Here is a 13,535-nt window from a genome sequence, read left to right as displayed (position 1 = left end):
CCTTTTTGAATTTGCTAATTTTATTGATTATTGAAGTGATTTGCTTAATTCTTCGACAACATTTAATGATTATGTGAGAAAACATACAAATCATACAACAAAATCATACAAGCTAAATATTGGAAACTATCCTATACAAAATCAGCAACATATTGATTATTGATATTTCAAACCCATTCCCTTTTTTTTACTAGTTTTATACTTGTGTTAGACACTCATTATGGTTTATTACGTGGCCCAGAACGTTAGTAATCTCAAATAGCATAACGACTCGTGAAAATGGTTGCATTCAAATATCATCAGCAGTTAGGCCCTTCAATGAATCTTCAAACCAGTTAGGCCCTTTCAGTTAGGCCCTTCGATTTGACATGGTTTCAGTTAGGCCCCTCCAGTTAGGCCCTTTTATTAAACATAGTTCCAGTTAGGCCCTTTTGGAATTTGTTGATTTTATTGCTTATTGAAGTGATTTTCATAGTTTTTAAATAAAATAAAGCGAGAGAAAAACAATGTAATAGCTAAATGTTAGATATTCTCGGTTGAAGGTTCAGTACCTTATTGATTATATCTATTTCAAACCCATTCACTTTTTTACTTGTTTTATACTTGAGGGCCTTCCTTAGCCGAGCAGTTTAAGCCCGCGGCTACAAAGCAAAGCCATTCTGAAGGTATCTGAGTTCCATTCCCGGTCGGTCCAGGTTTTTTCGTAATGGAAATTTCCTTTACTTTCCTGAATATAGAGTACCTTCGCACTTGTCACACGATATACGAATGCGAAAATGGCAACTTGTCAAAGAAAGCTCTCAGTCTATAACTGTGGAAGTACTCATTGAACACAAAGCTTAGAAGCAGGCTCTGTCCCAGTGAGGACGTAATGCCAAGAAGAAGTATAAGAAGAATTCTTGCAGGGCTGTTACAAAAACAAACGAATTTGTTTTTGTGAAAATCGCGACTTTTGGAACTCGATCCACAACTAGAGGCAACAAATAAAAATTATTCAAAATTTTCAATGTAATTGATTTTTTTTTCAGGATAAAAAATCAGTTTTTCAACTAATTTCGCATTAAGATTATGATAAAACTAGTGAAAAAAGGGTGGGCTTGAAATAGGAATCAATATAGTACTGAATCTTCAATAAAGAATTTTTATTAATCAATGTTGATTTCTCACATACCTATTCGATTGATTTTGATCTAAAATTTTGAAAATCACTTCAATAATCAATAAAATTAACAAATTCCAAAAGGGCCTAACTGGAACTAAGTTTAATACAAGGGCCTAACTGGAGGGGCCTAACTGAAACCATGTTCAATCAAAGGGCCTAACTGAAAGGGCCTAACTGGTTTGCAGACTCGTAAAGGGCCTATCTGCCGATGATGTTTGAATTCAACCATTTTCACGAGTCGTTATGTTATTTAAGATTTAAAACGTTATGGGCCACCTAGTAGACTATTATGAGTGTCGAACACAAGTATAAAACTAGTAAATAGGAGAAAGGGTTTGAAATATGAATAATCAATATAGTACTGAATCTTCAATAAAGAATTTTCAATATTCAATGTTGATTTTCTCACATAATCGATTGATTTTGTTCTAAAACTTTGAAAATCTATTTAATAATCAATAAAATTAACAAATTCCAAAAGGGCCTAACTGGAACTATGTTAAATAAAAGGGCCTAACTGGAGGGGCCTAACTGAAACCATGTTCAATTAAAGGGCCTAACTGGTTTGAAGACTCGTAAAAGGGCCTATCTGCCGATGATGCTTGAATTCAACATTTTTTACTAGTTTTTATGTTATGTTAGATTTAAAACGTTACGTGGCCCAGTAATAGACTATGAGTGTCGAACAAAAGTTTAAAACTATTAGATAGCAATGAGTTTAAAATAGTAACAATCAATATGTTACAGAATCTTCAATCGAGCATTTCTCAATTTTTACGTTATGCTGATAGACCCTTTTCAAATATTTCACTAGGTTCCATTATGTGAGAAAAACACTATACAATGGCTAAATATTGAAAAATATGGAGGAAAATTAAAAATGCACGGAAGGGCCAATCTGATTTTGATGGAAATTTTCAGTTAGGCCCTTTTATGACCAGTTAGGCCCTCTTAGTTTTATAATTTTCAGATAGGCCCTTTTAAATTTGAATAAAATTACCATTAATAATGCATTTTGCATGCCCGTAAGAGTATGTAGGAGTAATTTACGTAAAAAATGATACGAATAATGAATAATCAAGTTTGTTTACATTTTGCAGTTAGGCCCTTTTCAAATGTTACGCTAGAAATCAAAAGTTAAGCACTACAAAACCTTAGCTGCAGTGTTGTGAAAAACTCAATTTCTCACAACTCACGCTTGAGATTTTTCAAGCGTGAGTTGTCAATCATGCAACTCAGCAGTCAAAAAATCATGGATGAGTTGGCTCACCTTTTTAACTCATTGTCTCGTTATTCCACAGTTTACTCACACACGGCAATAATTTCTTGTTAGTCTGGTAAAATTATAGTAATCCTTTCTAACGTAAACAACAACATTCGGGTTTCACGAGTTTTTGTCGGATTTTGCGACTGAATCATTTTTTACGGTTTGAGTTGATTGAGTTGATTTTGCATCAAAATCTCAAGCGTGAGATTTGCGAAGCAGATCTCTTATGAGTTTGCTCTCACGGGAGAGCGTATTGATTGATATTTTGAGTGTGAGTCTATCAACACTGCTTAGCTGTGTTCAACGAGCTGCTCGAACTTGGTTGCAACCACTTGCGAGTCAGCTTTTGGTGTTCATTGAGCCACTCCAACCTACTTCGAGTCGCTCGGGTTTGTGTTCATTGAGCCGAGTCCAACCAACTCCGAGTCGCTCGAAACAGGTTGGAAGCTAGAGTCCGAGCTAGTTCAACCAGCTCGCAGTAGCTCGTGTTTTTGACGTTCAAAAACGTAAACATTGAGAAAAAAGCAAAATTCCGAAGCGATACGGATTGTTGAGTGCGCGAATTTTTTTTTCACGTGGAATTCCGGTAAATTAGTAAAAAGAGTAAAAAGAGCGTTCATTGAGAAAGCAGCTTGGAGTTGCTCGAAGTAGCTTTGACAGTTATTTGTTGACAAAAAATACGAGCTAGTACAACCAACCCCGAGCAAGTTCGATCAAAGTCATTGAACACAGCTCTTATTGACATTGCTTTTTATTTAATTAATGTGATTTAAACGCATTATTCTACGTCTTCAGTCTTCATGAACAGATGCCGTCATGTAACGAACATTGTGTGATGTATAGCTCAATGGAACCTAAATACTCTCGGATGTTAGCGACCTGTGGTTAGTAGGCACCCTTAAGAAGTCTGAAAAATGAAACCGAGAATGAGGATAAAATAAGATTCCATGTGAAATTACCTGTAATTTCCACGCAGCTATGTTTTTCAAACCACGCTGCCGCCACCATGATGTTTACGTTAAGTTTTTCCAGATTAATTTGACGTTTTGGAGCATTCCGTTTTCGTCTGATATATCAGACAGTAATTGAATGATTTTCGGTATGGGACATAATAATCCGTCATAAATTGAATGTTAATCGTTTGTGTGATCATCATTCGATTATCTGCAGAATGTCATTCTATTATGTTCTAATATTCATCTCTAGTTTGGATGATTTTTATTCAATAAACAGTGGATGCATCATATTCTTTCATAGTTCATTCAAAATGAGGAATATGAAGTTTCTTAACCATGTGAGTTACAAATCATTCAATGTGCGACCGGAGGATTGGTTCAGTGTATCAAACGCAATGTTAAATAAGCCCTTCTGCAGTTTGCTTTTACATTCAATAATTATGTAGTTTTAATACAATAAGTTGTAATTATGGCTAATTTCGGCAACGCAACGCGCAGCAAGAAGTGCGATACCTGATAAACCAGGTAAATGTAATGTTCAATTGATCCACGAATGCTGTTTAATATCCAGGAATGTCTTTCCCGCAGGAGAAAAACTAGCGGTAAATTTTGTTCCAGGGCTGGCTTCCCGGTCAGCGATCGGAGGCAACGCAGCCACCACAAGCTTCCATTTGCTAAGGTCTCCAGTGCAAAATATCTCCCACTCCGATGATTTCATCTGGATTGCACTGGAGTGCGCAACAGTGCTCGGCTAGGGGAGGCTATGTGTGCAAAAAGCCGCGTCCAACGGCCGACGAGATATGGTCAAGAAACAGACCGTCAATGGGACGGAAGGGCGATTGGATTACTGGGTCCGATTGGTGGCTCCGGAAGGCAACCGGATCATTATTCAGTTTCTATTCAGATGCTAGATATCGACTTTCAGGAAGAATGCCTGTACGACTACGTGAGTATATAGAACATTCAAATTTAACCGAATGCTTCGTTGAACCCAGGGACCAACCCACAACCAATGGCCATGTTCTGGGATGGCCGAACCGGAAGCCTGTTGTCGGCTGACTACTCGAATGATCAGCCTTACCGACCACTTTTGACGGCCAGAAGAGCTCCGCTCCGCCAAGACAGGAGAAATTCTTCGACAATTCATATTATTGGAACTCGATTTCGGAATTGCAGATGAATCAGCCGAAACAGGGACATGCTAGCCAACAAAGAATAATGGTAAGTTCAATATCCTGGATGCTAGTGACGTGATTTTTCAGAAACGAATTGCGGAATCGGAATCCAAAATATTTAATTGCGGGCTGAAAACTGTATTCTGGATGCATGCATAATTTATCACAAAATGTGACTATTTTTGAGTAGGAAATCATTAATTTTACTTTAATGTAGCATCGTGGTTGAGCTGTTTTCAATTAAAATTGTTCATTTCTTTTTATTTTTTTTTAAATGCACAAGAAACCCATTAACAGAAAATGTGGCCGAAAGAAAACATCTGTGACAAATAAGCCTACATTTCTACAGGGGAAAGGGGCGAAATTGCACTCAAACAAAAACTCACTAGATTTTCTATTCAGCCCTTTTGTTTTTCTCATTTGCCCTTTTGTTTTTCTCATTTTAAATTAATTGCACGAGTCTATAGTTTTTTATTTCAATACAGTATTACAGTATTTATTATTACGCTTCTAACCATCCTATAAACTCAATATTATGTTAGTTTCGCCCTTCTGAAAAAAACGCACAGAATTCAGGTTTGCCGACCCCAGTAAAATTTTACTGGGTTTTTGAACTACGGATTTTTCGGTAATTTTTACGATAACCGAAAACCCCCGGTAAACCAAAATATGTTTTGATTTATGGAAATTACTGACTTAGTCAGTTACACGCTAAGATCAGTCTACCCAAATATGGGTAAAGTTTACCCATAATCACCTAAAAGTGACTACACTCATAATCCAGCTTTTTACGCTAGCTATAAAACTACAGGGGGTGAATTGTATTTGACATTTCTTGTCCACAAGTTTTATAGCTTGATCTCAGTAGGCTGTAATTTAAGATTGTTGATAGTACTGTCAACAATTTTCACTATTTACATTTGTTTGTAGGTACATCATGGTAGTTACAGGAGCTTCAATTTCTATCTTTTCAACGTTTTACTTTTTTTGGAAACTAATTTCATTTATTTTTAGGAATACAATGACAGCATCTTAAAAACTTCGGAATGAGCAAAAATATGAATATGATAAGATTTGCATCATGGTTGAATTCTCTAAAATACCTAGTATGAGCCAATATGGGAGCGTCCATGAATATGAGCCGTACATGGTTGGTGGCCCAATGGGAACGTGCTGGACAATTTGTTCAAATGCACAGGATTTTTTTTTTCTGAAAATCGAGTTACTCTCCCCTCGAGTAACGTGAGATGACTAATATAGAAGGATAAGAAGAGGCTAGTCTATAGAAATAGATTGGTATTATTTTCGATTAATTTCGTACAATCAGAAGATTCTTAAAAGTGTGGGAGAAAAAAAAGGTTATTCTCATAGCATGGCATAGTTTCAAAACCAGCAAAACACCGACGTAGAACACATGGAACTCGGTCGAAGACTTGGCGATCTACGCCTTTATCTTTTTATAGTCTATTTTCGAGTAAAATATCGCTAATCACCTTTTAAACTTATAATATCCTCTGAACTCTTTACTCAAGCACAAAGGCGTTCAGTGGAAATGAAAAATCCGTTTCACAGTGGAAGGTCCCGCTGAAAAAAACATTTCAACACCTTGTCTTGTTCTTTGTCCAGCTTGTAAAGCTATGCAGATTCTTCATGATAAAAGGAAACCTGTTCTCCAAGTTGCTGCTTTGAAATGCTTTTCATTGACCTAAAATAATGATAAATAATGAAATAATTAAAAAAGAAACATTTTTTTCTATTTTCAAAGCCATGAATGAAGACTTCTGACGTTTCAATGATTTTTTTTTACATCACAAAGCTTGCTTTGATTTTGCCATAAAGGAAATTATAGTGTGGGCAAGACATGTCAGAAGGGGGTGGTTCAAACTTTATGGCATGTTAGCGTAAAAAGCTGGATATGGGTAAAGTTGCCTCTACCTAAAAATAGGTAAACTGTTAAAACCCATAAATGGGTATTTGATTTTGAGGGAAATTATTGAAAAATACCCAAATGGCCTAATATGAGTAGATGAAAAACCGAATTAAGTACTATATTATTTAATTCCACTTGAGTTTCTTCCCATCACCCATCACCCAAATATGAGTACTTCATTTCTATTTTCTTTTCTGATTTTTAAACATAAAATTAAGCAAATTAGACACAATTTTACAAACACATGCTGTACTGATTTTATTCAAAATTAATATGTGTGGTTATAAAAACATCGACTTTTGACATTCGAGTGCTCTCTAGTTCGGTGTTATCTAATCCAAAGAACACCCAACTCATCCTATCTTTGCGGGGCCCGAACGAACCAATCTCCACCATATCCGCAACACAGCGTTGCACATAGGATGCTGATGCCCGGCCCACCATCCTATGAACTACTTCAAATATCTTTATCCAATCCAGCTTTTTACGCTTGCTTGCTATAAAGTTTGATTCACCCCCTTCTGACATGTTTTGTCTACACTATAATTTTTATAGCTGAGTCGTAGTAAGCTTTGCGAGTAACGAATAATTTTATGTTGACAAGGTAACATCAAATATATTTATTTTGCTGTTAGCTGGGGTTGAGAGAAAATCTGGAATTATTTCTATTTTCTTATTATATAATAATGGTTCTTATATTTTAGGTTTGGTGGAAGCATGTGAGAGGAATTGGCAGGCACAATGGTGCTATGAATATGGACCTATGCACGGGTTCATTATTTGACGTTTGAGCGGTGCCGTGTTATTTATGTGACCATGGAAACCAATGAATTCGGCACCGCTCAAACGTCAAATTAGTGAACTCGTGCATCGGTCCATTGTGAATGAACTGCCGATGGAGCTAAGAAAATGGTACCCGGAATGGAATTTCTTACCGTTTAACTATTGCACACAATTGAACCAATTTAGTGTCTGCGTACCTACTGTTCCACATAGAATGTGAAATATTTATTAAATTATAAAGGCTTTGGTGCATCCGTGACTATTCCTGATTGTCTTTTTTCGAACTTTTGTGCTCTAAATTTTACGTTGATGCGTTCATTAAGAATGAACCGTTTATGAACATTTTATGAACCAGTAAAAGACCCCTCTATACCTTCTTGCATCCCACCATAGACAATTTTCCGGTTAGTCCCAAAAGGACATACAATGTTTAAGTTATACTATGTCGGTTACACATTGCGTAGTACATAACCAACATAGACGTAGAAAAATGTTCGAACATCAAATATCATTTTTCTCTTGCATACTTTAGACATCTCATTCTGAGAAATTTTGGTCAAAACGGCCCATGTTCTCGAGCGTAGTTATATAGAGAAAAAGCTAACTATGTAAAGAAAATCAGTGCGAATCGGTGAGGTCGTTTGTCTAGAATTACAAATACATTAGAGAACACTGTTCATTGGATCATTGACTAGATATCCTTTTTTACAAAAAGTTTACGTGTTTTCTGTACGGTGTTAAGGAAACAAAACTCGACCGAAGCTATCTAGACTTTGTTCCGAATAGTTCAGTCAAAACTGGAGTACAAAATATTATATGTCGTAATTGAAGCTTCAATTCCTTTTTAATAGCAGCAGTATTTTTTCCTTTAGTAAAGTGAAAGGTCTCTCGATGTCGGGTGCCTAAAATTATATAAAAGGAATGAAGTTACTGCAAATCGGTTATTTATATTTAATTTGGATTATCCGAAACACAGAAAGTTGAACTCCAAAACAAATACGTACAGTGAAAATTACTGACAGCTCGATCAACAATTTAAAAAGATTGCCTACTAAGATCATGCTATAAAATGTGTAAGCAGGACATTTCAAAATCGAATCACCCTTCGCAGTTTTATAGCCAGCGTAAAAAGCTGGATAGCAATAATAAATATTTCTGTCGATGGTTCTTTACTGTTCATTTCGTTACGTATATAAGTCATTTTATGAGACGTTTCGAATCATATGGTTTCCGTTTGTTTACCAGCTTTGAAAGTTTCTGGCGGGCCGATTTATTTACGTTTCTTCTAGCGCTACATTTGGAAGGAGCTTATTCATCAATGGCGCTGGTGGCAATGCCACAAAGTTTTTAATTTTCGCATGTAAAATTGAAATCAGCAGGCAGGGAAGATATTTTTCATCTACTGCTAACATAATACATGCAAACCAGGTAGAAACATGCGCTGAAAGAGACGGGGACGTCATCGCCAACAAAAATGTGACCAGCGCCATTCAGATATTATGCTAGTTTTTTGAACAACAACAATGAGCGGCCCGCCAGAAAACGTCATTCGAACGTCTCGTAAAATGGCTTATTCAAGTATCTTCATCAATCTATAAAACCTTATGAGTGTCTTTTTTTATCCCATTTCCCATTAGCGTGTAAAGTGGTTGCCGGAAAAGTTTGGTCACAGGTACGTATCTCCTGATGCCGGATGATTCTTCAGCATTCTCGTTTGACACATTCCTGCAGGCGCATCAGTTTGTTTTTATTTGATTTTGACGACAAATCAGTAAAATACTTCTTCTTTTCTGGCGTTACGTCCCAACTGGGACAAAGCCTGCCACAGTTATTAACTGAGAGCTTTCTTTGCCGATTGATCATTTTTGCATGTGCATATCTCGTGTGGCAGGTACGAAGATACTTCTATGCCCTGGGAATCGAGAAAATTTCCTTTACGAAAAGATCCTCGACCAGTGGGATTCGTACCCACGACCCTCAGCATGGTCATGCTGAATAGCTGCGCGTTTACCGCTACGGCTGTCTGGGCCCCAAAATACTTAGTCGGTAATTATTTTTACTGCAGAGTTTTCACAAATTTCATATCGCTGAAAGGGGTAGGTGGGTGACCTCGAGATGTTACTGCTCATACAAAATTCATAAAATATTCATACAAAAAGCGTTACGCAGAGGTGGGTGGGTGTCCAAATTGGCCAGCGTTGGCGTTATGAAATTTGTGAATAAACCCTAAGCGGCCCCTCTAGAAGCCTATTTAGCTCTCGCCGAGCGGTGTCACGAACAGAACACGTGCGCAAATTAGCTGGTTGAAAATACTGCCGTTTGATTTTGCTGGGAACAGCTGATCTTTGTTTATATTTTCCACCAGCACTCATTAAGTAGTGTTGATGACATGTAACGTGTATGTACACGAGCGCAGAAAGCACTATGATAATAACAATATTTCTGGAGCTCGATTTGAAAAGGTCATATGTGGCATTTTCAACTACCTGAGATAACTCTCCATGAAGTTTCTCAAACAAAATTCAATTTCTATTTCAAGTATACTGCTTCGCGACTAAAAATGCATGAACCATCGTGCGAAGTTCGATTTTTGACCAGCTCCGCCGCGTCGCGAGTCACTTCGCTATAGTGCGCATCTATGCCCTCCGCCGTGTGCATCATGTGCACTATTGAGAATCGAGTTGCGACGCGGCGAAGTTGGTCAAAAATCAAACTTCGCACCTTGGTTAACTCATTTTCTAACGCGAAGCAGTATATTCTTATGATCAGCGTGCCAGTCATTTCTCGCATTACTTATGATCTCGCCCTAAAAGCCATTGGTAGCCGAGAGTGTAGCTTGTTGTTACCGAGAAAACGAATGGATTTACACGTTATTCAACAATGCTACGATGAAGAGAAGATCCTCCTTCCCAGTGGTTGAACTTTTCATCCTGCACTCAGGCAAATGGATTATCGAAATACATAAGAACCCCTTATGAAAATTCGCCACAAGGAATCAGGTTGAAATTCATAAATTTGCCTTATGAAAACAAAAAATATTTTCGCGGCAACCTGGAATCGAACCAAGAACCTTGCGATCGATAGGCCCGTGCGTATACCGCCAAGGGACTGACACGGCTGTCATCCTGCATACATTTCGGCTCTTCCTCACATCGTTTTGGTACTTCGCGTTTTGGTACCCACTTTCTGGTCGGTTTGCCTTAATTTGCTCCCGATTTTCGAGTATACGGCAAGGGGTGGTCACTCCGCACAAAGCTGGCGCATCAATTTGCGCCAACGTTTTTTTAATGTGCCTTTAGGTGTGCCGATGTGCCCAGATGAGAAATTTCACCATAAACCAAGGAGCCATAAAAAGACCCTGAACTGAAATTTATCGTAGCAATCATAGCATTCCATGCATTTGTTGTCAACAGGAATAATATGAAAAAAGCCAACCAATTATTTGTTTTGGACGTGCCCTTTCAAATTCAAAACATTTTTGGTGCACGGAGACCACGGAAATCCAATTTTGCCGAACTGGGGAAAAATTTAAAAATTACGTTAATCATTTGGAAAAGAAGTGGGTATTCACAAAAGCATGGAAGTGCTAGGCATTGGAAAAAAAAAACGAGACAGATGGGGGTGGGCCAAGAAATTCCAATATACAATGGATGGCAGTTTGAAATCATCCCTAGACTTAAATTTTGCTAATGTTATCATTTTGCTCTACCTACGAGGGACAAATTTTAAAATACAGTTGTTTCTCGGAATCGACTATAATGTGCCCACCAAGAACCAAAAACTTATAGAAAAATGCCTTCAAAATGGGCTTATATAATTTTTCATAAAATGTGTAATATTTGTTTTTTAACATCTGAACCAAGCTTAGTTTAGTGTCCTTCAACACTGTAACTGATTCTTCCGGGGATTAAGCCTGGGTAGCCATATCCTTGCTATGTGTGGGGCACTTAACAATCGAACCCTCTCTCTCATCGAAGAAAACATGTCTACGTTTAACCACCTGAATTGAGAACTGCATCGATCTGAACAATTTTCGTATCCCTCTCATTGTTTTAGCCATTTTTTCTGCTTAAGAAATTTTATATGAGTTCCTGAGCATCGTTCTAAAATAAAAGTAAATTGTTGAATGGGAAATTAACATAAATACAGTGCGTGTTTTTGCTGTAACCCATATCAGTTTTTCCATCAGCTGACAGAACGCAAACAACTTAAAATTATCAAGGATTGCTTAGAATGAAATTTCAGTTCATTGTATTTTTATAGCAACCCATTACAGAAAATAGAGCCAGTCAGTGTGCCGAGATGTGCCTAAGCTGTGCCAGGCACGCTGTGTAGAGTGACCACCCCCTTGGTATACGGCTCATACGCTTACTTACTTACTTATTTGGCTTTACATCAATTATCTTGATAAAGCCTCGCCAACAATATTACACCAATTCACTCGATTCATGGCCGCTTCTCTCCATCCTCGACTGTGACCCACGCTCTCCAGGTCCTGGTGTACCTGGTCAATCCACCTAGCTCGCTGCGCCCCACGTTTTCTTGTTCCGACCGGATTCGTAGCGAACACCATCTTTACAGGGTTGTTGTCAGGCATTCTTGCAACATGCCCTGCCCAGCGTATCCTTCCAGCCTTAGCTACCTTCACGATACTGGGTTCGCCGTAGAGTTGAGCGAGCTCGTGGTTCATCCTTCGCCGCCACACGCCGTTCTCCTGCACGCGGCCGAAGATCGTCCTTAGCACTCGGCGTTCGAAAACCCCAAGAGCTTGCAAGTCCTCCTCGAGCATAGTCCACGCCTCATGTCCATAGAGGACTACCGGTCTTATGAGCGTTTTGTACATCGTGCATTTGGTGCGGGCGTGAATCTTTCTTGACCGCAGTTTCTTCTGGAGCCCATAGTAGGCACGACTTCCGCTGATGATGCGCCTTCGTATCTCCCGACTAACGTTGTTGTCAGCCGTCAACAAGGATCCGAGGTAGACGAAATCGTCCACCACTTCGAAGGTATCCCCGTCTATCGTAACACTGCTTCCTAGGCGGGCCCTGTCGCGCTCAGTTCCGCCAACCAGCATGTACTTTGTTTTCGACGCATTCACCATTAGCCCGACTCTTGTTGCTTCGCGTTTCAGGCGGGTGAACAAATCCGCCACCGTTTCAAATTTTCTCCCAATAATATCCATGTCGTCCGCAAAGCAAACAAATTGTCCGGTTCTCGTGAAAATCGTGCTTCGACTGTTAAGTCCGGCTCTCCGCATGACACCTTCAAGCGCAATATTGAACAACAGGCACGAAAGTCCGTCGCCCTGTCGTAGTCCCCGCAGAGACTCGAACGAACTGGAGTGTTCGCCCGAGATCTTCACGCAGTTTTGCACACCGTCCATTGTTGCTCTGATCAATCTTGTGAGCTTCCCGGGAAAGCTGTTCTCGTCCATGATTTTCCATAGCTCTACGCGGTCGATACTATCGATGAACAAATGGTGCGTAGGGACCTGGTACTCACGGCATTTCTGGAGGATTTGCCGCACGGAAAAGATCTGGTCCGTTGTCGAGCGGCCATCGATAAAACCTGCTTGATAACTTCCCACGAACTCGTTTGCTATAGGTGATAGACGACGGAAGAGAATCTGGGATAGCACTTTGTAGGCGGCATTTAGGATGGTGATTGCACGATAATTTTCACACTCCAGTTTGTCGCCCTTTTTGTAGATAGGGCATATAACGCCTTGCTTCCACTCCTCCGGTAGCTGTTCCGTTTCCCAGATTCTGACTATCAGCCGATGCAGACAAGCTGCCAACCTGTCCGGGCCCATCTTGATGAGTTCGGCTCCGATACCATCCTTGCCAGCGGCATTGTTGTTCTTGAGCTGTTGAATGGCATCCTTAACTTCCCCCATCGTGGGAGCTGGTTGGTTTCCGCTGTCCGCTGTGCTGACGTAGCCATCGCCTTCGCTGTTCTGACCTTCTGTGCCTGTGTTCTCTGCGCCATTCAGGTGTTCATCGTAGTGCTGCTTCCACCTTTCGATCACCTCGCGTCCGTCCGTCAAGATGCTCCCATCCTTATCCCGGCACATCTCAGCTCGCGGCACGAAGCCTTTGCGGGATGTGTTGAGCTTCTGATAGAACTTCCGCGTTTCTTGAGAGCGGTACAGCAACTCCATCTCTTGGCATTCCACCTCTTCCAGGCGGCGCTTTTTGTCCCGGAATAGGTGGGTTTGCTGTTTCCGCTTCAGTCTGTATCGTTCCACGTTTTGCCGCGTACC

This window comes from Aedes aegypti, chromosome 1 (genome assembly GCF_002204515.2).
Source record: "Aedes aegypti strain LVP_AGWG chromosome 1, AaegL5.0 Primary Assembly, whole genome shotgun sequence".
NCBI lineage: Eukaryota > Metazoa > Arthropoda > Insecta > Diptera > Culicidae > Aedes > Aedes aegypti.
The sequence above is the reverse complement of the archived record's forward strand: the minus strand, read 5'-3'. Positions refer to the sequence as shown.